Below are 22,705 nucleotides of genomic sequence, written 5' to 3' on the forward strand. Positions count from 1 at the left end.
CTTGCATAATAGATCAAATGACAAATTTTATCTCGTTGCTACCCCAATACTACTCCCACAGACTAGTTACTTGCATTATACATTAGTTCAAAAGTAAACTTCAATCTGGTGCAACTATTACTGGTGTTAAAATTAAATTATCTTTAGAGAGTTGAAAGCCAATAGACATTCTTTAAAGAAGTCAAAAGGAACATCTTTGACTAGAAGGTTGCACAATAGTTTAATGATCTTAGAAAAGTCATTGATGAAACGACGATAAAACTTGGCAAGATCGAGGAAGCTGCAAACACCATTAACCGATGTTAATGGTGGTAATTTCTTAATAACTTGACTCTTTGCCTTATTCACTTCAATCTCTTTCGCTGAAATCTGATGCTCTAACACAATGTTCTCTTATATCAATTTAGAACTAGATTAGTTTCCTTACGTCATTGCAAGACCAATTTTAAGTGCTCAAGGCACTTATCAAACGAATAGCCAAAAACTTAGAAATCATCCATAAAGACTTTTATGAATTTCTCGACCATATCAGAGAAGATGGCCATCATGCAGGGCTAAAATATAGTGGGAGCATTACATAGACCAAAAGGCATCCTATAATAAGCAATTGTGCCATGGGGACAAGTAAAAGTAGTCTTCTCGATAAGTTTGGCATTGTATTTATTGATGATACCCTTATTTATTCTCGTACTAGAGAAAAACATACTGAACATTTAAGGACAGTACTTCAGATCTTAAAGGACAAGCAATTATATGTCAAGTTTAAGAAACGTGAATTTTTGTTAGATAGAGTTGTATTTTTAGGACATGTAATATCAAGTGAGGGCATATTAGTTGATCTAAAGTAAAGTAGAGGTTATTAATAATTGTCCACGACTTACAAACCCTTTAGAAGTTTGAAGTTTTTATGGGCTTAGTTGGATATTATCGTAGATTTGTTTGAAGGATTTTAAAAATAGCTTCTTCTTTAATGAAGTTAACTAAAAAGAATATGAAATTCGAATGGACAGATGTTTGTGAGCAGAATTTTCAAGAATTGAAGAAAAGACTGACTTGAGCCCCTATTGTTTCAATTCCATCCGGTAATGAAAACTTTATAGTTTACAATAACACTTCTAAGAATGGTTTGTGATGTTTATTGATGCAAAATGGTAAAGTTATTGCATATGCATCTAGACAATTGAAAGGATACGGAAATAATTATCCTATGCATGACTTGGAGCTTACCACAGTTGTATTTGCACTTAAAATATGGATGCATTATTCGTATAGGAAACTGTACGAGATTTATACAGATTGCAAAAGTTTGATTGTGTTGTCAATTATCATCCTGGTAAGGCTAATGTTGTAGCTGACGCGTTGAGTAGAAAATCGATATCTAGGGTTGCAACGATGATTACGTCTAAAAAATCAGAGTTAGTAGACTTATAAAAAATGGATATTGAAATTGTATTGCAAGGATTTGTGGAGGCTAAACTTGTAGCATTGATACGTCTGCCAACTTTATTGAATAGAATCCAGCAAAGGAAGCAAAAAGATGATTATTTTTCCAAGGTAAAAAATGAAATACATGATGGAAAAGTGTCAACCTTTCAGATATCGAAAAGTGGTATCCTACGGTTTAGGAGGCAATTGTATATACCTAATTTAGAAAATATCTAAGGCGATAATTTATCTGAAGTACACACGACACCATATTCTATTCATCCGAGAGCTACAAAAATGTATAAAGATTTGAAATTACATTATTGGTGGCCAAACATGAAAGGGGAGATAGCAAAATATGTGGGGCAATGTTTAACATGTCAACGGATAAAATGAAAACATCAAAGGCCTACAGAAACCTTACAACTATTAAAGTGGGAAAGAGTCACAATGAAATTTAGGGTGAAATTATCAAAACTAACTAAAGGATACGATAATATTTGGATTATTTTGGATAGATTGACCAAATTAGCTCATTTGGTTCTACTTTGTTCCATTTACTCCATAGACCGATATACTCAGCTGTATGTATAACAAATAGTTAGACTTCATGGAGTGCCACTATCTATTGTTTCAGACAGAGATTCTAAATTTTTATGTCTTTTGAAAAAAGCTTATATAAGGCATTCGGAACACGTTTATCTTTTAACACAATTTATCATCCTCAGATCGATGGATAATTAGAAAAAATAATACAAATATTGGAAGATATGTTGAGGGCTTGTGTATTAGATTTCCAAGGCCAATGGATTAATTTTTTGCCCTTGATAGAATTTTGCATATAATAACAGTTATCAAGTTACGATACGAATAGCTCCTTATGGAGTATTATATGGTAGACAATGTAGGTATCCAGTTTATTGGGATGAGATTGGAGAAATGAAACTATTAGGTCCAGAAGATATATGAAATGACTGAAATTGTGATAAAAATATGTCAGCTGATGTAAATTGCTCAAAATCGACATAAAAGCTATGCAAACCAAAGAAGAAGAATGTTAGAATATACTATAGGAGATCAAGTATTTTTGAAAATAGCACTAATGAAAGGAGTTATGCGGTTTGGGAAGAGAGGAAAGGTAAGCTTAAGATATATTGGTCCGTTTTCTATTGCTGAAAGAATTGAAAATGCTGCATATAGACTTGAACTTCCTTCATCAATGTCTCAAGTGCACAATGTATTTCATGTATCCATGTTAAGAAAATACATTTGAAATCCTTCTCATGTATTAAAGAACGAATCGATGAAGATATAATCAGATTTGACTTATGAAGAAAAATTGATAGAGATTTTTCAACGAGAGGCAAAATAAATTAGAAGCAAGAAAATTTCATTGGTCAAGGTATTGTAGCAGAATCAATTAATAGAAGAGGCCACTTGGAAAAGAAAAAGTGAAATACGGATTAAATATCCTGAACTTTTTGGGTAAGCAAATTTCAAGGATGAAATTTTTATAAGGAGTGGAGGATGTAATACCCTGAACTTCACGTTCCACATTGAGGCAATATGATTAATGCATTTCATGCTATTTACAATGCCATTTGCATCAATTTTCCTAATTGCTTTCCTTTAAAATGGTGCATTCGATTATTGAGGTTTTAAAATCTTTATATGATGTTAGTTTTCAACTCCTCGACTTAAATGGTGAATTTTACTTTGAGCTATGAAAGAAAATTATGTTAATCTAGATATTGGAGATTGACTTGTTAAGCAATGGGAATCTTGAAAAAGATAGAAATAGTATCGATAAAGGTTCAAGCTCTCCATTCGGTTGATCAGGGTCACCTTAAACTCTAGATAGGTAATATTCATATTTGGGATACATGAAGTGACATGATCATGATGCAATCATATAGGTTTTATATGACATTATTAATATTGAGGTGCAAAAGTGCTAAAAAAAAGACGGGTAAGTAATTAAATGAACAGTTAAGGAATTAACTCTATAAAATATGTTTTGATTTTAGGCAAATGAAATGGATTGTAAACACATTAAAATAATCCAAGGACACTTGATTTTTACTTACAAGGATATATGTAAAATTATATTTTAACCACAAGAGACTACCTTATGCTTAGGGGTATTTGTCATTTTAACATCCAATTTCTTTATCCTTAAAGCACCAATCACACCTCCTACACCTTAATACTTCATATAAGATAGATATATATATCTTACAAGCGCATATGGATCCAAATATGATAAGAGAAAAGTAAAATATTGCTGGAAGAAGTCACAGCGGTAGGCTACATTTTCTTAATCCTTAAGTAAGAGTCACGACCCCAACCCCTTTAAGACTCTTTATATATCCCCTACCAATATATTTAGCCCTTAAAATTATCCCCAAATGGTGCCCGAGTGAGAGAGAAAGCAAAAGAATCAGAGAGAAGCGGGAACAAGAAGCTGGAAACTAAATTTTTGGATAGGAGAGTTTAGCTCACGATTTTGGAGGTTCTTTTCACTGTTTTTGAAGGTGTTATAATTGCTTGATATTATGTTGGGGTTGCTGTTTGGGATGTTATTATGGCAAAATGAGAATTGTTGGCATGCTAATCCAGTGGAAATTGAATTTGGAGTTCGGTAAAATGGACTGATTTTCAGGTTGTAAAAGATATATATATCTTACAAGCGCATATGGATCCAAATATGATAAGAGAAAAGTAAAATATTGCTGGAAGAAGTCACAGCGGTAGGCTACATTTTCTTAATCCTTAAGTAAGAGTCACGACCCCAACCCCTTTAAGACTCTTTATATATCCCCTACCAATATATTTAGCCCTTAAAATTATCCCCAAATGGTGCCCAAGTGAGAGAGAAAGCAAAAGAATCAGAGAGAAGCAGGAACAAGAAGCTGGAAACTAAATTTTTGGATAGGAGAGTTTAGCTCATGATTTTGGAGGTTCTTTTCACTGTTTTTGAAGGTGTTATAATTGCTTGATATTATGTTGGGGTTGCTGTTTGGGATGTTATTATGGCAAAATGAGAATTGTTGGCATGCTAATACAATGGAAATTGAATTTGGAGTTCGGTAAAATGGACTGATTTTCAGGTTGTAAATCCTCTACTTGTCGCAAATAATATATTTACCGTTACATATATGTTATATAAGTGTATTAAAAGTTTTGGAAGGATTGAATATGATTAAGGGTGTGAAAAAATGGATGAAATAGGACCTGGCAGCTACTAAAACATTTGCATGTTCATTAATTACCACTTGGGTCTAAAAATAGATTTTAAGGAGTGCTAGGTTGTTAATAACAATTGGATGACATTGACATTTATAATTGGACTCGAGAAACAGTGAGAGTTATGGGACTAGTTTGCAATCCAATTAGTAACTTGAAATGATAATGTCATCTAAATTATTTTGGCATGAATGGATGTAGTACGAGATTGTATGTGTTAAGATTATCAAGTTGAGGATTTTGTTTAATTAAATGGTAATACATGTGGTTTTTCGACTTGAAGTGTAAAAGGAAATTGATCTACACTCCGTAAAAGTGCATCCACAAGGATATAAAGGTAATTCAAAATCCATTCACAGCTACGATGCAAAAACATAGTATTAATGATATTGTAATGTTAGATATTTACATAACTTTGATAAGGAGCTCATTGTATGTCATATGATGGTTTTGATCATTGAGTATGTGATTTCAGAATATATTGATATCGATTTTGATTAAGTACGTTATTCATGAGCATTTTCATGTGCATGCACGACATATTTCCATGGTTGAAAATTCAGCATACACAACATGATTTCAAATTGAGTTTTCCTCAAAAATTTTTGTTGACCTATACTAGGGCATTGAGGCAGATGAGATATGCTCATGTGATATGTTTTAGCATTGCAAGTGATACTTTCTAGAAGATTGCAAAGGTAGATAGAGGATGGGCTTTTGGTGATTACGAGAGGGTGGATCAATCGACTATGCCATTGTGATATTATAATTATTGACACAATCGAGTGGGATACTTCTTAGGTGATCATAGGGATAGTTAGAGGATGAGCCTTTAGTGGTCACAAGAGGCTATCCACTCGTCGATGTCATTGTCGTTATCGTACTGGTCATTTGATTATTGATATTAGTATTATACAGAGCTCTATCCGGTTCATAATAGGTAGGTCAAGGGCCCAATGAAATGCGAGATTTCAAAAGAAATTATTTTGAGTTGACTTCGACGAATATTTGAATACGTGCATCTTTAGCATGGTATGATGTCATATACCATTATTACTCATACTCATGATATGCATGATTTTTACTTACTAATCATTATCTTATGTAATTCTTGTATCGTAGGTGAGCATGGATCTTCATAGAGGTCATGGCTAGCTATGAAGCTCTTATGAGATTCCAAAGTTTAATGTACATGGATGACAACCTGTAGGGTTATGTTGTGGACTTTTGCAGTGTAATATTTTCACGATCCCGTATTGTATATATATACCTTTTGAAATAGCCTGTAGATACTTTTATAACCTCAGAAAATATATGTTGGACTATGGTTATATGATCTTTGATTTTGATATATTATATGAACATCATAGGTGATTAGGAGTGAATCTATAGGGATATATTTGTGAAGATGCTTATTTTATTTTATCAGGTGAAGAACAATATACATGTGAAATCTTGCATCTAGGTCAAGCCATCAATTTCATTCCTACACAGGTTAATGTATAGTTATCTATATAAAGGGGTATGACATTTTCGAATCAACTGGTATTAGTTCCCTGTCTTCCAGATTTTGCATAAAATGCCTAAAAGAGAAAATAGAAGTAGTAAAAGAAATTGATAAAGGAAAAATCAAATAAAAGCAAAAGTTTTGAATTAATGCCAAGACAAATGAAATTAAACTCAAATACAATCACCGGCAATAGTACCAAAAATTTGTGGGCTAATTATTGTTCGATCAAAAATACCGCAAGTGCATGGTTCATTAACAAATGGTAAAATGATTTTTTGAGTCCAATTATTATTCCTATAGAGATTATATTAATTCAAATTTGAATTAACTTAGTTTTAACCAAAACAATTGAAAATTGTCATTTTTCCTATAAATTAAATAACCTACTTATGAATGCAAGACTCAACTTAACTAAAATAAATAAAGATTATAATTAAATGCAAGTTTTAATGACAAAAAGTGGACTAGGATTTCGAATCCCCTATTCAATTATGAAGATCAACATTCCTAAATTGTTTAACAATCTCTCTCTAGTAGAAATAAACTTATATTTATATGTGACCCAACTATTTCCATGATGGATGCGAATATATAAAAATGTATTAAAGATTTAAGAATACTTAAAGATCACGTAAAGTATAGAGGTATATTTCTAATCCCTATTGGACTTTATGATAATTGAGATCATGTCTAACTTATTTTCAATATTTTGAATGTAAAACAGATCACACTACTTATACAACTATTGCGTATATAATTGTAAAGAAAAATAAATCAATATCAATCATTCAATAATTGAAAACATGATTTAAATGTCAAAAAGAAATAAGATTTAAAAGTTAAATGTTCATGGTACAAAGTTCATTGTAATCCTAGCACAAAAATCATCTAGCCTAAAATAATGTCGAAATTAAACAAATAAAAGTGGGAAGGCATCACCAAAAATCAACAAAACGTGATTAATTCCCCAATTTTTTTGTTTCCGCCGCCTGCTGTCTTTCTCAGTCTCCGTGCACAATTTCCCTTAATTTTCGACTGTTCCAATGTGTATCTATACTTGTATGCGTGTATCTTATATATATAGTCTTTATGCAATTTTTTAATTCCCCACAGCAATAAACATTAAATTTAAAATGGACTCCAATTTCCCTCTCCCTCTTTCAGCTGACAACTTTCTCTACTTTTACAATTCCAATAAGCCACCTCCCATTAAAGTCCAAGTGGTTTTAGAATTTAATTTGTCATTGCATTGGTCTAAAGTCCAATTTAATTTTCTTCCAGCCTCCTTCCTGCTAGAATTTCAATCTCATTCAAAGTCCATATTTTAAAACCCATCAATGCATTATTTATCTTCAAATTTCAAAGTGTGAAATTTGATTCCCAAATTTCAATCCAAAAATTTGTCCTCATTCATTTTCGAATCGCTTCGTACAGATCCATAATTGAAAAAGTGCACGAATTGTACTTATCACTTTACTAGCTTCTATTTGACAATTACATGTTTGCAGGCAATAAATAATAACGGCTAGGACTAATGGGACTATGATACAAGGAGATAAAAATTGCAATTTGTTGGAATTAAAACTGGGGATTAAAATTAAAATCTGTTGGTATTCAAGCAATGTGTCTCATTGAATTCCACATATTTTGGCATTCTGTTTGGTGATGATACTCCCACAAGAAGAGCAAGGTTCTCTCGTCTATTCTCTCTCTCTCTCATTCTTCTATGCTAGGTGCGAGTTCTTGAGAGATCTAGTATTGTGTTCTTGCTTGAGTGTTGCTGAATTGAGCAATCCTTGCAAATACTCTCTCAGACTAGTGTAGTTTAGGAGTCACACACTTTGTGATACAACATGGAAACAATTACAAGTCTACTTAAGATGAAAGAATAGAAGATACAGTTGGAGATAATAGAGATTTTAGTAGTTTATCAATTAGGAGTTTTTATTAGTTCAATGCCATATTTTACTAGTTTAATTAGATTGAAAGTCATTTTTCCCATTTACAGACACCTTTTGAATATTAAATATAATTTTATTTTCTCCTCTAAATTATTTTTTGAAATCTTCTTTCCTTCCTCGTTTCTTTTCTATTCAATTGTTGATTGTCAAATTGTCATGTTCGACATCTCTATTGGTATAGTCAAGTAATATTTATTAACCAAACAAATTTCATGATGTTTTTAAGTTAAAGATTTTGTTGTACAAGCCACCATCCAAACCCTCCACACCAACTACCAAAACCTATAAACCGAAAAATTGTATGGATTTATGAATTGTGCTTCGTGTTGGTGGTGTGGACTGGTACTTGCATTCTCTTCATTTTGTGACATGATTTATTTCAAATCACCCTAATGGACTAGAAACGTGTTGTGCGGTGATGGTAGATGTTAATTAGATGTAGATTCATCATCAAGGTTGACTATAATTTACTACTAAATATGCGCTATATAAGATGCATATGACAAAAAAATAATACAATGAGCCGAGAATAATTATTTTGTACTTTATCAAAATCAATCATATCATTCAATATGTTATGTGGCTGTGACTCTAAATCATAAGGCTCCTCAAGCTATTAAGAACCAAACTCTACTGTTAAGGAAAATTGTGGAAAAAATATATGAGTTGATAGTCCAATGAGTGGAGAATTTTGAAAATATTATACTTTCTCATTTATACAATTTTATTTAAAAATCGAGTTTACATCATTTAACAATTCACAATATAACAACATATGGGAATAACCAAGATGTGAGACATCCTCTTAATGCTGAAATATGTAATATGTCATAGTCATGATATAATCATTAACTGAAATCTATACCATCATCTCATCACATCAAATATACTAGAAAAGCACCAAAAATATACCATCTGATTGAAATCTATAATCTAGTCATACATGCGTAGACTAACCCTTAGGCTAAGCACTTTTGTCAAGGACCTTAAGCCCCTTTGTGAATGAATATTTGTTTCTAAAATATCTGATAATCAATTCTAGATCACGATCAAGGCTACTCTATGAATTATATGTACACAATCATGATCAATGTCAGATAAGACCCGAAGTGTAGGATAGAATACGACCAATTTCCTACTGTGAACTAGAAGAAATATATAATCACATGTAGTTTTTTTAGTTAATTTCAATATCACGTCTCACATTTCAATTCATAGATAATCCATATACAATCCTCACACACTCCACATATGGTGAAAAAAAAAACTTTCATAATAATCATGTAATCGAACAATTAATTCACACAATTGCACATAATGTATTAGTATAATCAATTTATCAATACTTGAAAATATTTAAAGTTTTTCACCCACAAATTTGTAGGTCATTCACAGCTTCAATCATCTCATAACCTGCTCACATTCAAATATCAAGTATGACATCTTGCACTCATTCCGAGAAATCATATCTCTTTACCAATGTGCCTTAAAGCAATTTTCCTACCATTAGGTTTTCAATAGGAACTCGATATCTTTATATACAATCTTATAATTCCAATTAGGTTCAGTAACATATACTCCTTTATATAAATTATTTTAATACCTAATTCCTAATATTTACACTTAATTTGGTTTCTATAATAAAATATCTATGAAAATCACATGATTGACAAAACTAGCACTAATTTCCATAATGTTGAGGTGTGATACCAATGTCCGTTTATTGCAAACTGTCTCCAAACCCATTGACAGAAATAACACTTTCTGGACAGACTTTCAAAATCAACACCTTAACTTAAAACAATGAAGAATTCAACTCTCAAATCCTTAATTTAAGCGTTTAGCGCCATATAATAACAAGAAAATCAAAGAGTAAGCTTTTATCTCACAAACCCTTCAAAATTCCACTTTCTTCCACACAAATTTTCAAATATGCATTTCTTTGATATATTCTTGTTAAATACTTCAAATATCTATCAATAACCTTTAATTCTTCCTAAACCTCGAATTTAAGAAATTTGTCCTTGAACTGTAAAAGGGTACTGTTATTTTCATCTAAATTTTGTATATATCTATCACACTCTAAGTTCATCCCAATTAAAATTTTAAAATTAAAAAAAAAAAATTTATTTGCATCCACATCATATTCCAATATGGTCCTTATTAAATTCATTTATTTAAATATCATACATCCACATAAACTTGATATATTCATCCCACTTCAAATACATTCCTAACATTATAGATTCACACAATCCCTAAAACCATAAAACCTATTGAACCAAATGAACGAAATAGTTTATGAATTGGAACTTTTCTAAATACTTGTGAAGAAATCCAATATAATTGAAAGCACCCAAAAAAATTAAAAATAAAAATTGTGAAGATAAAAAAGACAGCATAGATAATCTATCTCAAATTCCTTTATTGAATTCACGGGTAAAATTCACCATATCTACCAAACTTAAATACAAGGAGAGCAAAAAACATAAAAAGATTCAAAGTTTTACCCTTGTTATCCTAATAAAACATTTGTTTCATTCCGTTTTCCATCATTACCCTTGTCCTTTCCTCCCCTTTCCTTCCCTTACATTTCTTTTTTGTTTCTTATTTCTTTACGGCTAGTAGACAAGATTGACTAGCATCCTATTTATGATCTTCTAGGAAAGGATTAAGGACCAAATCTCAGGAATCAAACCTCAATTCTTGTAAACTTTAAGCTTTATTGTAAAGCTTTATCATCAGTTTTCAATACAATAGCTATATCATCAGAGTTTGCTTGGGTACCGGATCTTTTACTCTCACTAAGTAATAACAATCAAGAATTGTCAAACTGAAATGTGATAGAACATTGAGCATGCAAAATCAAAATCATTTTGCAACATTTTAACACAATTATCATGCCAAATTGAAGTCTAATTTGCAACTACCGTCTACTCTTTGAAGCAAAAAGTAATAGAAAATGAACAAAACCATCAACATCAACGAAATTGTACAGGCTTCCATTGCAGATGAAATCAGAAATCGTAAATCCAAGAAAAGAAATCAAACTCAATGTGACAAATTCATGTTTGTACCATCAAAATAAGAAAAAAAAGTTAAAATAAATGTAAATAAAGAAACTCATACAATCATTCCAAAAAGATAACCTGTAAAACCAAGAAAAGAAATCAGAGTGCCCATATTCAAGCACGATTTCACAAGAACGCAACTAAAATCCATAAATGTCTTAATGCATTAGAAAAAAAAAAAAAAGAATCAAACGCAAAACACCACAAAAAAATACATTTTCAAATTCCTCTTCATATATTGCTACATCTATATATATTTGCTCTAACAACGTCTTTTCCATTTTTACTAAATTTTTTGTCAACTGAAGTTCAGAGTATTGGAATGCTTCGAACATATTCATGTAATTTTCTGTGGCCTATTAAGGTCTTAGTTAAACACATATTCTAAAAGAATATAGAAAGATTTAGGATAATTTAATGAAAATAAAAGTCAGGGAATGAATTTAGAGTTATATATTTTATTTAATTTTATTTATGTCTATTTAAATAATTTTAAATAGAATTTAAAATATAATAAAACTTTATTTTTAAAAGTAGAGGTATGATAAAAAGTGTGAATGAAAATAACAGTACCCACCCTAAAGTCTAATATGATTCTTCGATAAGTAAAACTCATTCTTTACCCTGAGAAATTGAGAAACAAATTGAAGACTCTATAGCTCATCTTCCTCCTATTTTTTTTTTTTTTTTTTTTTCCTTCCCCCGCCCCCGCCCCCTTCTTTTACCGTTTTCTCTCCCCTCTTCCTCGTTTTCTGTCATCTTCTTATTCCTTCTTAAATGAAAGATGGGTTCAAATTGGAATTGATTAACTTATTTAAAGGAGCACTAATAAACTATTTGCAATTTAAGCCCCCAATCTTTATGCCATATACTTTTTAGCTCTCTAATTTCTAGAAATATAAAGCTAAATCCCTTTGATTCTTAATTTATTTTATTTCTAGGCCTCAAATACTTGTAATTACAATTTAAGCCTCACGAAAATAATTTATTCAATTTCAGTCCTTGTTTGACTTTGACTATAAATGAGTGTGTGTAACATTTCGTTTATCGATTTGGTGCTCCATATGAATGAACTACTTGTCCATATGGAATCGAGTACGCTAGAAGAGAGGACTCTTGGAAAAGATTCATTTGCTTGAAGTTGAGCCTCATGAAGACTCATGTCAGTAAAAGTATCAGGGGATCATTCTCTCAATATAAAAAGTTGAAATGCGCGACCAAATGAGCGAAGTATCCATTCTGAAAATTGGTCGAGATTAACTATTGAAGGAATGAAAATCTTTAGATTAGTTTTAAAGTCGGACTTTCATTTAAATCTTAAAAACACTTTTTATGTTCCAACACATTCTCATAATTTAGTTTCTATTTCAAGACTAACAATGTTAGGTTTTAAGTTTATATTTAAAAACAGAACTTTTAGTCTACTTCAAAATTTACTTATTGTTGGACATGATGTTTTGATTGATAATTTGTATAATTTCGATTCAGATCCCAATTATGCATAGTAGTATTTATACGGTTAAAGAGAATTTATCTATGTTCCGACACATGAGATTGTGACATATTTTCAAGAGACCCAAAAGATCATTGAAAAATAAGTTATACCAACTATTGGCATTTATTGACTGCATAAAGAGAAAAAAGAGAAAAAAGAGCACTAAAGATGTCAAAAAGAGTTGAGACATTCTTGAGATTATTTATAAAAGTGTTTTAAAAAATGTTAAGTGTGACAAGATGTGGAGGTCAAATTTCAAGAGATTACGAGACTAGCGAATCTATGCGAGGCCTATGAGTAAAAAAACGTTTTCTTATTTTTAATATTATTTTAAATTTTAATCACTCTAAAAAATTAAATAATACATCCTAAACATCTAAAATTATAAAATACTAATGCTACCATATGTCGTACCTGGTGATTTCTTGAGCTTAAGGATTTTGAATGAGTATGATTTTAGTCTTCCGGTAACTAAAACAAAGGCAACTAGGTATGTTCTTGTCGCGCCTCTGATGCTTAAATCAAAAAGGAAATTATGTGCGTAAGGCTATAAACTGAAAATAATGAAAAGGTAGCTGACCAATGACCCATGGTCCTGTATTTATAGTAGTAAGCGACCTTCTCCTTGTGGGACTCAACTAGTTGGGTATCTCTATCCAGCGGAGTCCTATTAGGTGAAGGAATTGGATCAATGCCATAATTATGCCTGGGATAGAATTCCAGCGGGAGTCAAGTATTAAGTAATATGGTTGAGTTAGAGTCCCAATTACATAAGAATTCTGAAGGGTCCACAATTGTAGGCTTATGAGGAGAACATATACCCGAGGACAACTCATGCTCGAGGACATGGATCATAAAATGTTGAAGCAAAAAGGTTGGGAGTGCTCGAGCATTAGACCTTGAAGGGAGTATGCTCGCACACTCCATGAGTGGAATCGCAGTTTATTAAAAATGTCCTTGGGATACATGATCGAGCATAACCAAACTTGCTATATCAAATACTATATTTACTTAATTCATAAAATTTGTCAATTATACAATTTTCGAAGGAAAAACTTGAAACTAAATAAAATAAAAGGCTTTTAAAAAGGAAAAAAATAAATAAATTAACAAAGTGTGCCTAGACATGTGTTAAGTGGTCAACTTGACTGCTTATTGTAAGATAAGACATTTCACCCGCACTTTTAAAACGTTGATTTATACGAATAATTGGAACATTTTTCCATTCATCATTTTAAATGGTCAGAGATATCCCATCTAATTTATTAGTGATCTTTCAAAATATGTATCTCTATCTTATAAATCATAAGGGCGAGGATATATATTCTTTTAATATTTATAAATACCACCTAAACATACTTGATGGACCCGATTGAGTGTAAATCAAAATTGGTACTAATTAAAGATCCATCGCCCTTTCGCACTTCTTAATTTATTGGGTTTCTACTGTAAAAGAAGATAATTTCTTTATTCAAATTCAATATTTTCCATCAATGAGCAGATAATTAATGTCCTTTTAACTTGAGAAGATAAAACTTTAAGGACTGCCTGATATCAACACAGCTGAATTTTGATTCTAAATGGCCATGCAACACCCTTTAGCTTTCCTGAAGTAGATTATTAACAAGGAACTTGAGCTATAACTTTTTTTAAGCTATCCCATAATACTACATGCAATACTACAATTAACGGCTTTGAACAAAAATAAAGAAGCTGATAGTTTTGAAGAACAATAGGTAAAAATATAATGAAGAATATTGCTATCTGGTTCTTTAATTTCAATGAATCTGGAAAATTAAAACGCCTTGCAAACTGATTGTATTATGACTAATAAGCCATTACTTGGAATCTTTTCCCTTCTTTTTAGCTGACGCGGTCTTGATAGCGGATTTAGCCAGGGTAGGGGGCTTTAGATCACTTTTCGGATTGATGGCCTTCCTGATCTTAAAAACAATCCATGCAGTTCCCACAGCATGTCCGGCAGCATCCAGTCCCTCGCTTGTTGCCTCAGCTGCCTCTCTCCCATACCTTCAAAATGAAAATTGTAGTTCTCTAAATTTGCATAAGATACATGACCACAAGGGCATGTTTGGACACAGTACTGGATGGGTTTAAAAAGTACAATTGGCAAAAATGTAGCTTCTTTTTCTTGGTTGATACTATCCAGTGTTGTCCAATTTACTTTACCAAGCATGCCATGATTGTATAAATTAGATACATCAATATAACGCTCGATGAATTAAAAAGGAAATGGAGATCATGTTAAAAATAGTGTAAACTTGACCAATAAAATTCTAGAAATACGAAGAAGTTCAAAATCATCAAGAAGCTATGAAGATGAAGATATGACTTAGTCAAAATTCTACTTGATTAAGCAAAAGTATTTTATTGGATAGAAGAATTTGAGACGATGAAGGAAAAGCTCGTCATTGGCCGAGAGTTTTTAAAGAAGTTACGTAACTATTTTGAATTCTTCTTCTAATGGAGGTGAAAATTACTTGAGCAATTTGAACTCTCCTTCTATCAAAGGATATGTGATAAAGTTACTTGCCTCAATTGACTTCTTCTACTAAAGAAGGTTAAGGAGTTATTTGATCATCTTGAACACTTCTTAGTTTTTCCTATAAATAGGTTTATTGGGATGTAGTTTAAACTATCGGGTAGAAGAGAGAATTCTATGTTTATATAAGACAGTTGTTGAGAGAAAATAGCTATATTGTATGAAATATATGTTGTGAGATTTTTGAAAGTTTGTTTATCTGCGAGAAAAAGTGATATTTTAACACAACTTTTACCCATCAGTGGTATCAGAACCAAGTTATAATAAAAGAGAGTGATATAATTTTTGTTTCAATTTTGATATGGCCTCCTCATCTAGTTTTTTCCAGCCACAACTACCAAGGCTGACAAAGGAGAATTATGAGAATTGGAGCATACAAATGACGGTGCTTTTAGCATCCCAAGACCTATGGGAAATGGTGGAGAAAGGTTATACATAACGTATGTCTAAAGCTGATGAAGACGTATTAAGTGCAGCTGAAAAGGCAGCACTCAAGGAAGCAAGGAAGAAAGATAAAAAAGCCCTGTATCTAATATATCAAACAATAAATGAAGGAAATTTTGAGAAGATTGCTTCTATTACAAACGCAAGAGAAGCATGGGATGCACTTTGAAATTCATTTCGAGGTATCGAAAAGACAATGAGAATTCGCCTACAAATGTTGAAAAGTGAATTTGAAACATTGGAGATGCTTGATAGTGAGTCAATCTCGGAGTATTTTACTCGAGTCCTCACTATAGTGAATAATATCAAGCGCAATGGAGAAAATATCCAAAATTTACAGGTAATAGAAAAAATCCTTTGTTCTTTAAATTTGAAGTTTGATAATGTAGTCATAGCAATTGAGGAATCTAAAGACCTCAGCACTATGACTATCGATAAACTATTGGCTTCTCTAGAGATCCACGAAAATAAAAACTTCATCAAAATCTCTTGATCAAGCATTGCAATCAAAACTTTCTCTTCAAGAAAATAAAGGAGATTAAAGAAATTCACGACCACGTCGAGGGAGGGGTTGATTTCAAAGAGGATGATGTTTTAATAATAGAGGAAGAGGAGGAAGATTTAACATCAACAGTGGACATGAAATTCAACAACAATTTTATCAAAGAGGAAGATGACAATATAGATGTCAAGGTAGAGGACAAAGAAGAGGTCAAGAAAGATGTAGAAATGGTTTTAATCATCAAATTGGTGACAAAAGGAACGTCCAGTGTTATAATTGTCATAAGTATGGACATTATAGCAACGAATGTCATTCAAAAATTGCCGAAGTTGAAGTCGGCGAAAATACCAACTTTGGTGATACAAGTTAGTCAAAATCACTGATATTGATCGCTCATCATACAACAACAGATAATGGAAATATATGGTTTTTAGATATAAGAGCAAGTAATCATATGTGTGGGAAAAAACATATATTCATGGAGCTTGATGAAACTCCGCATGGTTATGTCTATTTTGGAGACCTCTCCAAGTAAAAGGAAAAGGTAACATTTTAATCAAGCTCAATAATGGTGGTCACAGTTATATTACTGATGTTTATTATGTGCCAGATATCAAGCATAATTTATTAATTCTAGGACAGCTCCTAGAAGAGGGATATGACATTAGTCTAAAAGACTCCGCCTGATAATCAAAGATGATCGTGGATATCCAATATCCCAAGTACGAATGTCTAAAAATAGAGTGTTTGCTTTAAACATTTCTTATGACTCACCAAAATGTTTAAGTGTCATTATAAATGATAAGAATTGGTTGTGGCACTTGAGATTTGGACATTTAAATTTTGAAGGATTAAGATTATTGTCAAAGAAAAAGATGTTGAAGTGGTTGCCAAATATTGATCATCCGAATGAAGTTTGTGAAAGCTGTGTTCTTGGTAAGCATGCAAGAACAAATTTTGCAAGGGAGACAAGTTGGAGAGCAAAGAAGCCACTGGAGTTGGTCCATACAAATATATGTGGTCCGTTGAAGCCAATATCAAACGGACAAAACAGGTACTTTCTTACGTTTATCGATGACCATTGTAGAAAGATATAGGTATACTTTCTCAAGAAAAAGTCAGAGGTGTTGAATGTATTTAAAGAATTCAAGTCCAGTGTTGAAAAACAAAGTGGCTATCACATAAAGATATTGCAATCAGATCAGGGAGGAGAATATACTTCTGATGCATTTAAAAGCTTTTGTAATTTGAATGGCATCAGACAACAGTTCATACCAGCTTATACTCCCCAATTGAATGGCGTAGCTGAACGAAAGAACCGTACAATTCTTGATATGGCGAGAAGTATGTGAAAAGATAAGAAATTACCTAAAGGATTTTGGGCTGAAGCAGTTTCAATTGCAGTATATTTATTGAATCGGTGTCCTACCAAGAATGTTTATGGAGTAACACCTGAAGAGGCTTGGAGTACATATAAGCCTAGTGCAAATCACCTTCGAGTGTTTGGATTTATAGCTTATGTAAAGATCCCAGAAGCAAGAAGAACTAAACTTGATGACAAAGGGCAGAAATGTATCTTTATTAGCTATGGTGATAGGATAATGGGATACAAGTTATACAATCCCATTACAAAAGATATTATCATGAGTCGAGACATAATCTTTGAAGAAGATAAAGCTTGGAATTGGGAGAATGCTTAAGACGTTGAGAAAGTTCATTTAATTCTTGAGCAAGAAGAATTTCAACCACCAAACGGTGGAGCAAGCAACACACAAACAACTGTATCTAGCTTACCCACAACATCAGAAGATTCATCAGAATCATCCTCTGAAGAAGGGCCAAGAAAGATGAGAAGCTTGAGGGATATTTATGATGCTACTGAACAATAAGGTGAACAATATGAATTGTTTTGTTTATTAGCTAACAGTAAACCAGTTTCTTTTGAAGAAGCTTCAACAGATAAAAGATGACAGAAAGTAATAGATGAAGAAATTAATTCTACTGAGAAGAACAACAGATGGAAGCTCACTGAGTTACCTGAAGGAAAAAAGGTCATTGGAGTAAAATGGTCGTACAAAATTAAAAAGAATATACAAGGTGAAATTCAGAGGTATAAAGCAAGGTTGTTTGCACAATATTACTCTCAAAAAGCAGGAATTGACTATGGAGAAATATTTGCACTAGTTGCATACATGGAGACAATTCGATTGTTGATTTCACTGGTTGCACAACACAGATGGAAAATTTATAAGCTTGATGTCAAGACAACATTCCTAAATGGATATCTTGAAGAAGACATATATGTCAAGCAAGCAACTGGATACGTATGAAAGGATCAGCTGAATACAGTTTATAAATTGAAAAAAGCTCTTTATGGACTCAAGCAAGCCCCTGAGCAGGGAAGACCTGTATTGACAATTACTTTAAAAAGAATGAGTTTATGTAATGTCCGTATGAACATGCAGTATATGTAAAACGAGAACAAGATGGAGGTATATTATTTATCTGTTTATATGTGGATGATTTGATATTTACAAGCAACAATCCATCCATGTTTGAAGCCTTCAAAGAAAATATGATGAAAGAATTTGAGATGACTGTTATTGGATTGATGGCGCACTTTCTTGGGATTGAAGTTAAGCAACAAGAAGATGGTATTTTTATCTCTCAAAGTGCCTACGCAACAGATATTTTAAAGAAATTTGGAATGGAGAAGTGTAATCCGATTATCACTCCGGTTGAAACTGGACTGGAATTTCGAAAAAATGAAGATGGTGATGTTGATCCTACATATTTCAAAAGCTTGGTTGGAAGTCTTAGATATCTAACATGCACTAGACCAGATATAATAGATGGCGTAGGATTGATCAGCAGATACATGGAGATACCAGATCAGTCCCATCTAAATGCAGTAAAAAGAATACTCCGCTATCTTAAAAGTACATTAAATGAAGGCTTACTTTATACATCCACTAATGATTTTAAGCTCATTGGTTACTCAGATAGTGATTGGGGAAGAGATATAGATGAAAGAAAAAGTACATTTAGATTCGTATTTTTTATTGGAGAAACTGCATTCACGTGGTCATCGAAAAAGCAACCAATTGTTACTTTATCCAACTGTGAAGCTAAGTATGTTGCTGCAAGTTCAGCTGTATGTCATGCTATTTGGTTGTGCAATATGCTGACATATTTGGGATTCCCTCAAGAAAATTCAATTGAGATTTATATTGATAACCGATCAGCCATTGCACTTGCAAAGAATCCAGTCCATCATAAAAGAAGCAAACATATAGATACACGTTTTCATTTTATTTGGGGAACACATAAAGATAAAAGAAGTGGAGCTACTACCATACAGAACAAATGATCAAGTAGCAGATATTTTTACCAAGCCACTTAAGCATGATGTGTTTGTCAGACAGAAATTTATGCTTGGGATGGTCAAGTTTAAGGGGGGATGTTGAAAATAGTGTAAACTTGACCAATGAAATTCTAGAAATACGAAAAAGTTCAAAATCATCAAGAAGCTATGAAGATGAAGATATGACTTAGTCAAAATTCTACTTGATTAAGCAAAAGCATTTTATTGGATAGAAGAATTTAAGACGGTGAAGGAAAAGCTCGTCATTGGGCGAGAGATTTTAAAGAAGTTACGTAACCATTTTGAATTCTTCTTCTAATGAAGGTGAAAGTTACTTGAGCAATTTGAACTCTCCTTCTATCAAAGGATATGTGATAAAGTTACTTGCCTCAATTGACTTTTTCTACTAAAGAAGGTTAAGGAGTTACTTGATCATCTTGAACACTTCTTAGTTTTTCCTATAAATAGGTGTATTGAGATGTAGTTTAAACTATCGGGTAGAAGAGAAAATTCTATGTTTGTATAAGAGAGTTGTTGAGAGAAAATAGCTCTATTGTATGAAATATATGTTGTGAGATTTGTGAAAGTTTGTTTATCTACGTGAAAAAGTGATATTTTATCACAACTTCTACCCATCAGATCAACCATGAAATTACCTATTTTATCAGTTGCCTCCTGTTCCACTTGTGCGTGCTTGAGATCATAGATGGCAATGTCACCTGTGAGAGACAAGTCCAGTCGTCACAGCAGAAGAGGTTGACATCACATTCTTTCCAGCTACTTCAACAGCATCACAAATTTTGCCTGTTAGCAAAAGCATACATGTTAACTAGAGTGATAGAAGTAAGGAGCAAGTTCGTATAACTCGCAATGAATAACCAAACAATCAAACTAAATCAAGTTCTAACCACATGGTCATTCATTTACATAATCTCAATCACACCAATTAGTGTGAAATTTCTCCTGTCCGATACACACCAAAAGGATGCATAAAGCCATGACCAACAAGTAAACATCATACAGGAAATGATAAAACTGAATAAGAACCCCATATTGTCAACAGGAGATTGAGATATTTTCCATTATGTAAGATGGGAAACAAGTTGTTAAAAAAGGCTACATTCGTGACCCATCGAACAATTATTTTAAACCAGCTTAAGTAAAGTGACTAAAATTTGCTATTTTAAGTCATTTTAGAAACTGGCGATCAATTTTTTCTTTCTAAGAGATTAACACATTGAAAAAAAAAAAAAAAAAACTGTAAACTTCCAAACTAAACATATCAGCCAAACTCAATTCCAGCTAAACCTTTTGCAGTGACGAGGGAACCCACATTTCTCTCTCTTATTTTTAACTATACATTTTTCATTAAAATAATATTACACGCAAATGAAAAACTTTTCTTTTATTTTTAACCACACATTCTCCATCAATCTACTATTCCAAAGTACATTTTTCAAAAATAATGGGGCTTAAAAAAAATAAAAGTGATAGGGAAGTTTCACGTACTAAATCCATCAAGAGATGCAAGGACAATTTCTCTTGGCAGGAGACCAAAAAACTTCTTTCCTACTTTAGAATTTGCAACAGAACCAGTAAAGAATTCTGAAACCTTCACAACTCCAGAAAGTACCCCGACTGCTACTTTCTCGGTCATCTTTGTCACCCTCTTAACCCTAAAGAAAATAACTACGATTATGCAAATGCATTAGGTACAAGTCATTAGGTCATTAATAAATCATATTTAAGGTAAAAGAATCATGTTTTTAGAGCAAACATACACAGCTGACAATCCCATGTAGGCCATAGGTAAGAGACAAGTAAACAAACAGAAAATCTAAATCAAATATGCAGAAATACTAATCAAATGAATAACCAGACAAAAGAACCATAAAACCTCTTGATTCTCTCCAAGGTCTTAGGATCAATCTCTGAATTATTTCCTGGATTTATCCTTTGCTTAAGCATCTCATTCCCAGATTTCAACCGATCCACAATCACATCTCCACACCACAGAATTCCCTTAACCAAATGGCCTGAACCTGCCGCTATCAGCCTTGCTGCCATCCCACTGTATCCCTTCACATTAGGAGCCAGCGTCGTCCAATAGGTTGCGCACTGCCTCCATCTTCTTCTTGTCTGTATTCAACTGCCTTGCTGTGACCTCCCTCGTCACTGCCCCAGCCTCTGCTAGCACATCTTTCTCCACCTTTCGAACCGAAAAGTTACTGTATGTCTCCAAAATCCTATCCACTCCTTTAACAACCCTTCCTGTCCTTTAGACACTATCGTCAACCCATAATTTAACACCTCAGTTTCCGTATTCACCTTTTCCTTTTCATCATTTTTATTCTTCTTCTTTTCCTCTCTTTCGTCATCATCGCTGGAGTCAGAATCTTCAGCTTCTTTAGGGGGTTGGAAGGAGAAGAAGTAATCGGATTGGTCAAGCTTGACAGCAGCAAGGTCTTTCGTCAAGGGCCATTGGGTCTTATCTGCGACAAGCGCAAGGGCAGCGACGGTGTTATCCCCCTGGCGAAGGAGAATGATTTGGAGTTCGCCGGAGGCGAGCTCGACGGAGTAATGCTGGTCAATCATATCGAGGATTGCACCGGGGATTGTGAGGTAAGCCTCAATGGATTCGGGAGGGGCGGTTGGTGAAGGTGGGTAAGTTTCGTAGTTGTGAGGGAAGAGGTTCTCAACAGGGTCGATGGTGGGGTAAATGGGTGTAGAGGAGGGATTTGGTGGTTGAATTGTTTGGGAATTGGATGTAAGCCATTAATTTAACTTTAATGCCAAGATCTTAGAATTCTATGATTTTCAAATATGAGCAATTTGATCAAGAAATATATCTTGATCCATGACAATAATTGAGAATTTTAGATCTGCAAAATAATAAACTGTTAAATTAAAGAAATCGTTCTCTTACTTTTCCTCTCTTTGATTGGATGAATTAATTGATGGGTTTCATTCACATTTATAGACAGAGAGAGGCAATCTCCTATGTGCCATAAAACTCTCCACTTTCCATCAAAGTAGACAATTATAAAATTGTCACTTCTCAATTGGGCCAACAAGATTTTAGTAATAGTAACCACCTTTAATTAATTCTTTAATATTACATGGGCAA

At 32.8% G+C, this 22,705-nt stretch overlaps 1 pseudogene; it reads right to left on the reverse strand.

Moving 5' to 3' along the window:
* Positions 1 to 14,338: 14,338 nt before the first annotated feature.
* Positions 14,339 to 22,353, reverse strand: LOC111376936 (annotated as a pseudogene).
* Between the last annotated feature and the right edge of the window lie 352 nt (positions 22,354 to 22,705).

The sequence above is a fragment of the Olea europaea genome, unplaced genomic scaffold (assembly GCF_002742605.1).
Source record: "Olea europaea var. sylvestris unplaced genomic scaffold, O_europaea_v1 scaffold1579, whole genome shotgun sequence".
In the NCBI taxonomy this organism is placed as follows: domain Eukaryota; kingdom Viridiplantae; phylum Streptophyta; class Magnoliopsida; order Lamiales; family Oleaceae; genus Olea; species Olea europaea.